Here is a 9,110-nt window from a genome sequence, read left to right as displayed (position 1 = left end):
TTCCAACTCTACTTTCCTATGATCTTTGCATATAAAAAAAACCAGACCAAGTTGAAAATCTGTTTTTATCTTGCTTGACAGGGAAAAATATTAACATTTTTTGGATAAAGAGTACTAACTTTAACAAATCTCCAAAGTCCCATCCCCCAAATTCTTTTGATTGGACTTTAAGGGTGTGTCCAGACACATGGACATATGCATTTTCCCTGGGACAAATAGCAGTGGCACGTAGTTGTGCTGCTGTTACTTGTGTCTGGGGAATATCTCTGTACACACGCTCTGATGTAAGGCAAATTTCCCTGAGTGGGGTTGGGGAGGCTGGGGCTAGCACCTGAACTGGCCCTGGCAGCTTTACCTGGGGTTCTGAAGGCCTCCCAGGGCTGCAGCGGCAACAATGCAGGCGCTTGGTAGCTGGAGCATGACTCTGGCTAGCCAGGCTCTGGTTTTAGATGGCGCATGCTGCAGCCACGTGCAAGGCCATGCTTATTTTTAGACCACTGTTTTAAGAACATAGAATCATAGAATTGAAGGACTAGAAGGGACCTGCAAGATCATCAAGTCCGGTCCCCTGCCATGGGCAGGAAATTATTGGGCTCAAATGAGCTCAACAAGGTGCTTATTCAGCTTTATCTTGAACACCTTCAAGGATGGTGATGGCACCACCTCTGGCGGAAGTGTGTTTCAGATTCTGGTAACACTTACAGAAAAAAAACCATTTTCTTATGTCCAGCCTAAATTTTCTCTCTATTAGCATGTGCCTCAAATTTTTTTTATGCCCACCAGGAAACCAGACCCCACTAAGACTCTGGGTCCACACCCAGACTTGAACTCACAGCACTTACTATGCTAACTCAGCAAACAAACCAGGCAACAAGTCCTAAATGTGCAGGGATTTGATATTTTTTAAATATCCAGTATCTAATTTTGGCTCCTTACTACAAATATGCAGCATGGAGAACGTTTTCATGTGCACCTCAAAAGCTTCTGAGGTGCTGCAAAGCACACATGTGCACTTGTCTGGATGTGCCAAGTGACTAGTTATTAAGGGTTCAATTGTACTCTCATATGATAGCACAATAGGAAACATAAAGGCCCTCCTCACCCCTGTGTTTGCCAAGTTTATCGTGGCTTTAGGTGGTGGCTGAAATAGCAGCGGTTGTGTTTCCAGTGTACCTAGGCTATGAGGAAGTGAAAGTGGAAAGAAGGGTTGCATAATGGCCAGCTAGAATGTATATGCATGGATGCTAAATTTTGGTTGCCCCCCAGCGCAAAAGAACAGCGTAGTAGGACACATGACTCAGTCACGTCCCAATGCTCCTCCTGGGATACAGTAACTATATATTTAATAAATAGATATAATCTTTAATAAAATGTAATATGGAATTTTTAATAAAGTTTAAATCTTTATTCTTCCCCCACAACCCCACAAAGTTTCTGCATCTCTCATGAAATGTCAGTTTGTCCAGGTCATATTTAATCAGTCTGCTGATCATATTTATATCATGTGCTAAAAATTAAGATTATCCTGACTTGATGGAAGTTGTGGAATTTCCACATTTATTACCTGCTCAAAGAGCATCTTTATTGGTGGAGGAGATAAAAGATGATTTTTCCAGTTATTTATCTTTTTTTTTTAAGCCAGGGAAAAGCTTGATAGTGGTAAAAGATAGTATGGCAAGGGGAAGGAAATGTATACCCTTAGATCTGGTAGAGGTCAATGTCATCCAAGAAGCCCAACTCTTTCTCTCTCCCACATAGGTCAAAAGGATACTTTATTATAGTTTCAAATACCCAGATCCAAAAGGGAACTAAAGTACCTTAAGTCCATTTTCATCAAAACTGAAACACCTAAGTCCAAGTAAGAAGCCCACAAAACAAACACATGGACAAACATATAAATAAAACACTAACCAGTTGAAAGGACTTTTAAGTACCTAAGTTTTTGCCAGTTCAGTTATTTAGTTGCCTGAAGTTCTGTCAGGTTCAAATGCTCAGACACACCAACCATTTTTTAGAGCCAAGCATCCAGAAACCTCTTTCATGTTGATGTCCATTTGCTTTCTTAGCTCAGACTAAGAGTCCTACAACCTAAATCCTTTAAGGGGTCCAAAGGTGTGCTCTAAGTGAACATCACATACACAGGAAGCATTCAATGAACACCTCAAAATATTGTGGATTAGTGAAACCCCTGTCTGCTTAGATATAATAGCTTAGATATACCTCCACTCACAGTACTAGCTTAGGCATCTCTCTAAATTTACTACACAGAGATTTTAGGTACCTAACACAGGTTAGTGAATCACCTCGCAACCACAGTTACCTATAAGTTAGGCTGAGCAATGCTGAGCACTACCATGCTCAAACCCTTTTCCAGACATAGCCCTGAGCACCTACAGTGGGAGAAGACATATAATTTAAGGTGACTGTTCAGGAAACTGGTCCACTGATATCAACAAGGCCTTTCCAATGGCTAGAAGTTTAAACTGTAAGCATTCAAAACAGAAAGAATGCAGCTTTCTAAGAGTGAGGGTGATCAATCATTGGCACACTTTACCAAGAGAAGTCACTGATTCATCATTACTTGGATTTTTTAAATAGAAATTGGATGTCTTTCAAAAAAGATATGCCACAGTTTAATCTGAAGTTACTGAACTCAATATGCATGTGGTGGACACGGAATAAATTTTCTCTAGTGAAAGAATGATAGGTCAAATTCCATGATGTATGTTGTCAAAACCAAGGAAATTTCCTGGCTGCATGTACTGCAATGGCTGGGTTCCAGGACATGGCTATTTGCTACTGCCTCTGGAGCACATTCCTTAATTGGAATGTTCCACCATACAGATGGGTTCTGCTTCTAAGTTAGCTCATTTTTAGATTGTGTTGTTTATCACCAGATTCCCTACGAGTTGTCAGGAGAAAAGTATGTACTATACACCTCTCTTTCTGATATGTGTCTTCCCACTTCCTTAATAGCTTTCTGCAGTGTCAGGAAACAGCAGGTTAAGGATAACCCACTTTGTCTTTCCTCCACAGCAAACACGTCTGCCTGATTCTGTTAACTCTGTGGAATCTCCTGTCAACTAAAGTTAATATAAGCAGGTTGATTTCTGCTTCCTAGTGCTGGTAGTAGTAGTAGCTGTTGTAGTTGTAGAAGCAGCAGCAGGAGCAATAATAATAGCACCAAGTTTTTTATAGCATTCTTCATTGATCGATTTTTCAGCATGCTACAAAGGACATCAATATCATTAGCCAACTAAAGATCATGCCCTTTAAATACCGCCAAATGGATTCATAAGTGCTGATGATTCCTAATAATTCAATTACTTTTTGTTGCTCTAGTGATGCAAAGCCAAAACTGACCTTCACCTCCTCTAGTCCTGCATCAAATGAAACTTGGTCAATGTAAATGGCTAGACTTCTCTAAAAAATGTGTCCGCCATGATCTAACATCAAATAAACATTTGCAAATAAATTATAAACACTTGAATATTTGGCTTATAACAGAAAGTTTTTTACAAGCTTAACTACTATACCTGAACAGTACTACTATGATACTGTGATTACTATGAAATTGAAGTGTATGTCTGGAACTGGTTAATTACTACAGCTGCTTGCAGATATAGGAAAAATACAAAACAAAACAAAACAGAGCTTTACTTTCAGCTCGGCACACCCTTGCATCTACCCTAGAAGACGAATTGTGTCAGTTTGACCTGGCTTGCCCAGCATTTGTACAGCTTGCGCACTTCAGTGAGGCTTTTTGGTGCTTTTATCTAACAGGTGATTGAATCAGCTATTAAATAAAAGTGCAAAAAAGCCCCATTGAACTGCAAAAACTATACAGATGCTGGGCAAACCAGGTCAAACTGATGCAGTTCCTCTTATGGACTCAGTGCAAGGTCATGCCAAGCTGAAAGTAAAGCCCTATTTTGTTTTGGCTTTTTTCCCATGCCTATAAGCTGGGCACACTGGGCAAATTGATGCAGACAAGAAGAGTCTGCTAAAGTGTTTTCCCTACTTCTGTCAGGGCTCTACAACATCTTAACAAGTCCTGATTCAGTTTCTATAATTATTTGCTGTATCTCTTATTTTAGAACAAGATCTCATGAATTTCCTGATTTTTTATCAAGTACTACATATTACAGTTAATGCTGCCTTCTACATAGATGAAACCGGATATTCTGTTTTATGTAGGGATTACATTGGATCCTCATGAATAGCTCACCTTTAAACATAACGAACAAAAGCAACTATTTTAAATGCATTTTTCTGAATAAACAGTATATACAGATTTTTTTTGGGGGGGGGGGCAGTTACAAGTTACTTTGAGAGTTTATTATATTCAGAAAAAGATACCATCCAAAAATATACTTAAAAGAGGGCACGCAATAGACTGATAATATGAACAAATTGGGACCCTGTTTCTATCTGCAGTAGGATGGAAACAAATTTAAAAGACTTCTTTTGGAGCTTTCTGCATGATTTAAATGAATATATCAATTTTGTATCATATCATATCATGTCTGAAAGTCAATATTTAAATTCCAAACTTAACACAGTGCATGTTTTGAGATCTATGCTTCACTTCTTAGTGGATGCATGTACACATGCGATTAGCATACCTGAAAAAATACCAGCACCATTTGCACCAGAGTTTATTGCTAACAGCTGCAGTGTTTTCACATGCACCCAGGATCACAACACATTGAGTCAGGGCAGTGCAGCCCCAGTTAGCAGGGGGATCTAGGAGGTCAGCCTGCCAGTCTGGAGCTAATCTCCTCTGGCTCAGCTACACTGTAGCATCCTCATGCCCAAGTCAGACCTGGTCAGTGTCTACACGTACATTGAACCCTGCTAAGTAACTCCACCATAGGATAGTACTTGTGTCAGGCAGTACTATCCTACAGTGGAGTTAATTATTTTACTTCAGCCTAATAGTGCCACACGTGTAGATGGTGATGCTTTACTGTTGACTTAATTAGTCAACTCCACAGTAAAATGCATGTGTAGAAGCCTGCATTGGGACTAGAAGCATGCTTACTACCTTCATTCTCAAAAGTATTCCCAGATCTGTTTCAATGCCAGAAGCACAGATTTACCAAAGCTTTTATATTATTTCCACATGTAACAGATATATAGATCCTACTGGGACATCTTAAGTACCAAGTAGTAAAATACCTCTAAACTAAACCAAGTGTTAAACATTTTTTCAGAACTTTTGTTTTATGGTAGTATTGTATAAAACACAGAAACCATTCCTATAAGCCCAAGAAAAGTATATACAGTAAATAAATCCTCCATACCAATTTAAGGCAAAAACACAATTTCTGATATGTTAGAAAAATAACAAATTACTGGATTTAGGATAAGCCTGCATTCTCCCACCACACTACTGTGATGATATTTTAGACCAAACAAATATTTTAACATTAATTTCCTAAAATATCTTGGCTTTGCCTGGAATCCATATTGAACAGTTTAATTAACATTTTATATTGCTTTGGGAGGTTTAAAAGGAATAAGAAATAGTTATGATTTTGCAGTTTCACTCATTAACTATTACAAATTGTCACTGGATCTTGTATCAGCTATGGCACTTTGAAAGGACCACAAGAGCTCAGTTTATACTACTTCTTATTTTGTTTTGGAAATGGAGTCTTGTGTTAGTAATCATATTTTAATTAAAAATAAACAGAATTGCTGATGATAAAAACAATGGCCAGCATGCAGTATAAACAGTGTACATTTTAAAGATTTATAAACCTGGATATTATCTCTTTCAGTAACCAATATTTTGATTATCCTTGTCCATTCCACATTTCCCCCCTGGGTTGCTCAGGCTATAAATACAGAAGGGTGGAAATAATGATTCAAATCAGAAAACACTGAAAAGGTCAAGGTGACATTATTTATTATATCACAGAATATACCAGCTATTACAGTTTGCTCCCACATTCTTGTGCCAAGCATTGCAGGAAGAGCAAGAGATGCAAAATATACTGTATTTACTTGAATACAAGACAACCCTGAATATAAGATGACCCCCTTATAATTAGATTCTATATATGGAAAAATTATAAATTTGTTACAGTTTTCCAGGTACAGAATCTAATTATCAGAGGTTTACCTTGAATTTGTCCCCCTTCTACTGCTGCAAAAGGTCAAATAAATGTGGAATTTCAGATAGCCCCTTTGCCTTCCCCTCATCATTACAATCAGATCCTGCTCTCACTAAGTACATGGAAGTGAGGGGCAAATTTGGAAATACTGGGTGCATCTACACAAGATGTTTACTGAGAAGCTGACTAATTAGCTTCACAGTAAATGTCTATATGTCTACATGTGTGCCCCTATTAGGGCACACAAAACTAATAAACTCTGGAGCAGGCTAGAAGTTCTAAATACAGGTGCTACCCTGATGAAGACTAAATACAAGTGCTACCCTGATTTTTTCATGCACAGTAATGCATGTGTATACAGAGGGTGCTTCAATGTGGGGGCTGCCTGGTAGCTTGTCCCACACTGAGGCACACTTGTGCCCCAGCCAGCCCCTCCGCAGCACATTGAACCCAGCCAGAGTAGGCCTGAACTGCTGCCAGCTTGTGCTGCTCCTCCTGGGCTCAATGTGCTGTGCACAAATAAACTCCAGAGTTTTTTATTCTTGAGCACACATTCAAATGGTGTGCCTGGGAGCAAAAAATTCTGAAGCAATAAGCTCTGGAGTTTATTTGCACACATTAATGGCACATGTAGATGTGTCCACTAACCTTGAAATAAATATACCTCTAGTAATTTTCATGTAGATAAATTAGCCATAGACTTAGTTCATCCAGAATTGATGCACTTTACTTTTAGGAAACTGCTGCAAGTTTTAGCAGATACTCCATAATTTTTAAGCAGTACTTTTGTACCAACTTACATATAGTACAAATTATGCATATTGGTCCAAAGTCAAAAGGCTCATGCTTTACTACATAGTTAATTGGACTGGGCCCCAGCAGAGTCAACACTATTTCAAGCCATAATGACCCCATAACTCAGCACTGCTAAGTCTGTGTGTGTACTCCAAATACTTACCACAATGGATCCATGTGCTAATTAGCTCCCTACTCATGACTGGAAGGGGGTGTTTTTATCACAAGTCCTAAGATCATCTGAAAATTGATATGCAGATAAGGCACAGGAAAATCTAGTCTGGCTCCACCTCATGGAGGGCAGGACCACAATAATCATATGCAAAAGGCTGAGAGAGGGGGCAACAGAGAGATTTTGGGTGAACTGTTTGAGGCCCTATTCGGTTATGTTTACCAGATATTTAAGGCTGGTGAACAAATAGGTATAATTGGAAATGAGAAATTAAGGTGCAACTCAGCTGTGGAAGTAAAGAAAAAGTCAAAATTTTTTCAATGTAGTGGTTCACCATGACTTGAAAAGAGTTGGCACTGAGAGGACTGTATACCTTATTCAAATGGGTTGCACTAACTTATTTTGTGATCAGTTTCCATCAGTTTGTTTGACTAATGTAGGCCAAGTGTTTTATAGTTATACCTAATGTTGGCTTTATTTAACCAGCTTCATAGCTGGTTGCCATTACGCAGCACATGATACTTCTGGAAGCAGTTTAATGATAGAAAATATATTTAATGAGGTTTCCTTGTATGTGAATAGAAGAGGAGGGGCTCTTTTCCCTGTGCTGACTGGAAAGAAAAACCTCTCTTTGTATTTGAATAAATACTGTAAAATGTCTCATGGTAATGAGCAGGGATCCTGGTTTTTGCTGATAAATAAAAATCCCCAATTTTCAGTGTCATGGGGGCACTCAGGTGCCCCGTTCCTAAGTAGGAATTAGGGCATCTGCTAATTGCCAGGGCAGCTCAGCTGCTGGTTGCCGGGGCAACCGGAGCAGGTCACATGGCTAAAAGGGGCAGGGCCTGGCCTTTATAAGCAGGCCAGGCTGCAGCCTAGCTGGCAGTTATCATCTAGTAGCCTGAGAAGCAGGAGCTCTGCAGAGGAACAGAGCAGGGCAGTTACTACCTGGCAGCCGGAGAAGCAACAGCTCTGCTATAGAGCTGAGCAGAGCAGACCAGCATCATTGCTTGACCGCCTGAGTCCCTGCAGAATGGCCTGGGAAGGAGAGGCCTCTGACAGGGAGGCCTGAAGGAGAGCCAGGGTGGCGTGGAGTTTTATAGCTGGTAGGCTCATTTTGGGTTACAGCTGGGTTGGCTTGAGGTTTATGTTACAGCCGAGAGGCTTTGTGTGCTGTTATACAACCAGAGGACCGGGTGAGGCTGTAGGGGTGTGAGGAGGCCTCACGGGAGCTCCCCAGTAGTCTGGGGGTTCCTGGGTGCCTTGTTTGGGCCCAGAGCAGTGCCTGGGAGGCACGGCTGTTTGGCACCGGTGTGGTGCGGGGTGTGAGGGTTGAGACCCCAGTCCAAGGGCGGTATTCTGCCCAGTGAGGCGAAAGACCCCAAGAAGGGTCAGGGGGCCAGGCACGGCTGCGTGCCACCTGAGCCCCGAGCGCGGTTAGTGTGGGACAGAGCCCAGAGAGGGCGATAGCGTGAGGCAGAGCCCCGGAGGGGGCAAGAACATTGCGGAGAGCCCTGAGCGCGGAAAGCACGTGTATAGGCCCCAGTGAGGGCGAAGAGCGCGGCAAGCGCGAGATAGGCCCAAGTGTGGGTGAGAAGTAGCCTGAGTCAGGCGAAAGACCCCGAGAAGGGTCAAGGGGCCAGGCACGGCTACTGGCCACCTGAGCCCTGGCGCGAGAAGCGTGGGACGAGCCCCAGAGCAGGGCGAGGGCGCAAGAAGCGTGGGACGAGCCCTAGAGCAGGGCGGGCTTATTGAGAAGCCCAGAAGGGTGAGCATACTGAGGAGGCTCCTGAAGGAGTCAGCCTATGGTGCTGCCCCAAGAGGGCTAGCGAACACAGGGGCACCCGAGCAAGGGGCATTGGTTGCGTGACAAGCCCAGGGGCACCCGAGGAAGGGCGTTGGTTGTGTGACAAGCCCAGGGTGCCCGGCAAGGCAACACTGACCAGACAACGTCTGGAACAGCTGCGAGGCACGCATAGCACATAAGGCTGGGGTGCAACAGGTCACCCATAAAGAGTAGG

At 42.0% G+C, this 9,110-nt stretch overlaps 1 protein-coding gene across 1 annotated transcript in view; it reads right to left on the bottom strand.

The window, feature by feature from the left end:
* Positions 1–9,110, bottom strand: part of LOC109297528 (contactin-associated protein-like 4) — a 582,246-nt gene that overhangs the window by 39,228 nt on the left and 533,908 nt on the right. The gene's annotated exons all lie outside the window — the stretch shown is intronic.

Source organism: Gavialis gangeticus, unplaced genomic scaffold (genome assembly GCF_001723915.1).
Source record: "Gavialis gangeticus isolate Ggan-Ray unplaced genomic scaffold, GavGan_comp1, whole genome shotgun sequence".
NCBI classification, from domain to species: Eukaryota; Metazoa; Chordata; order Crocodylia; family Gavialidae; genus Gavialis; species Gavialis gangeticus.
This window is presented reverse-complemented; position numbering and strand designations above follow the sequence as displayed.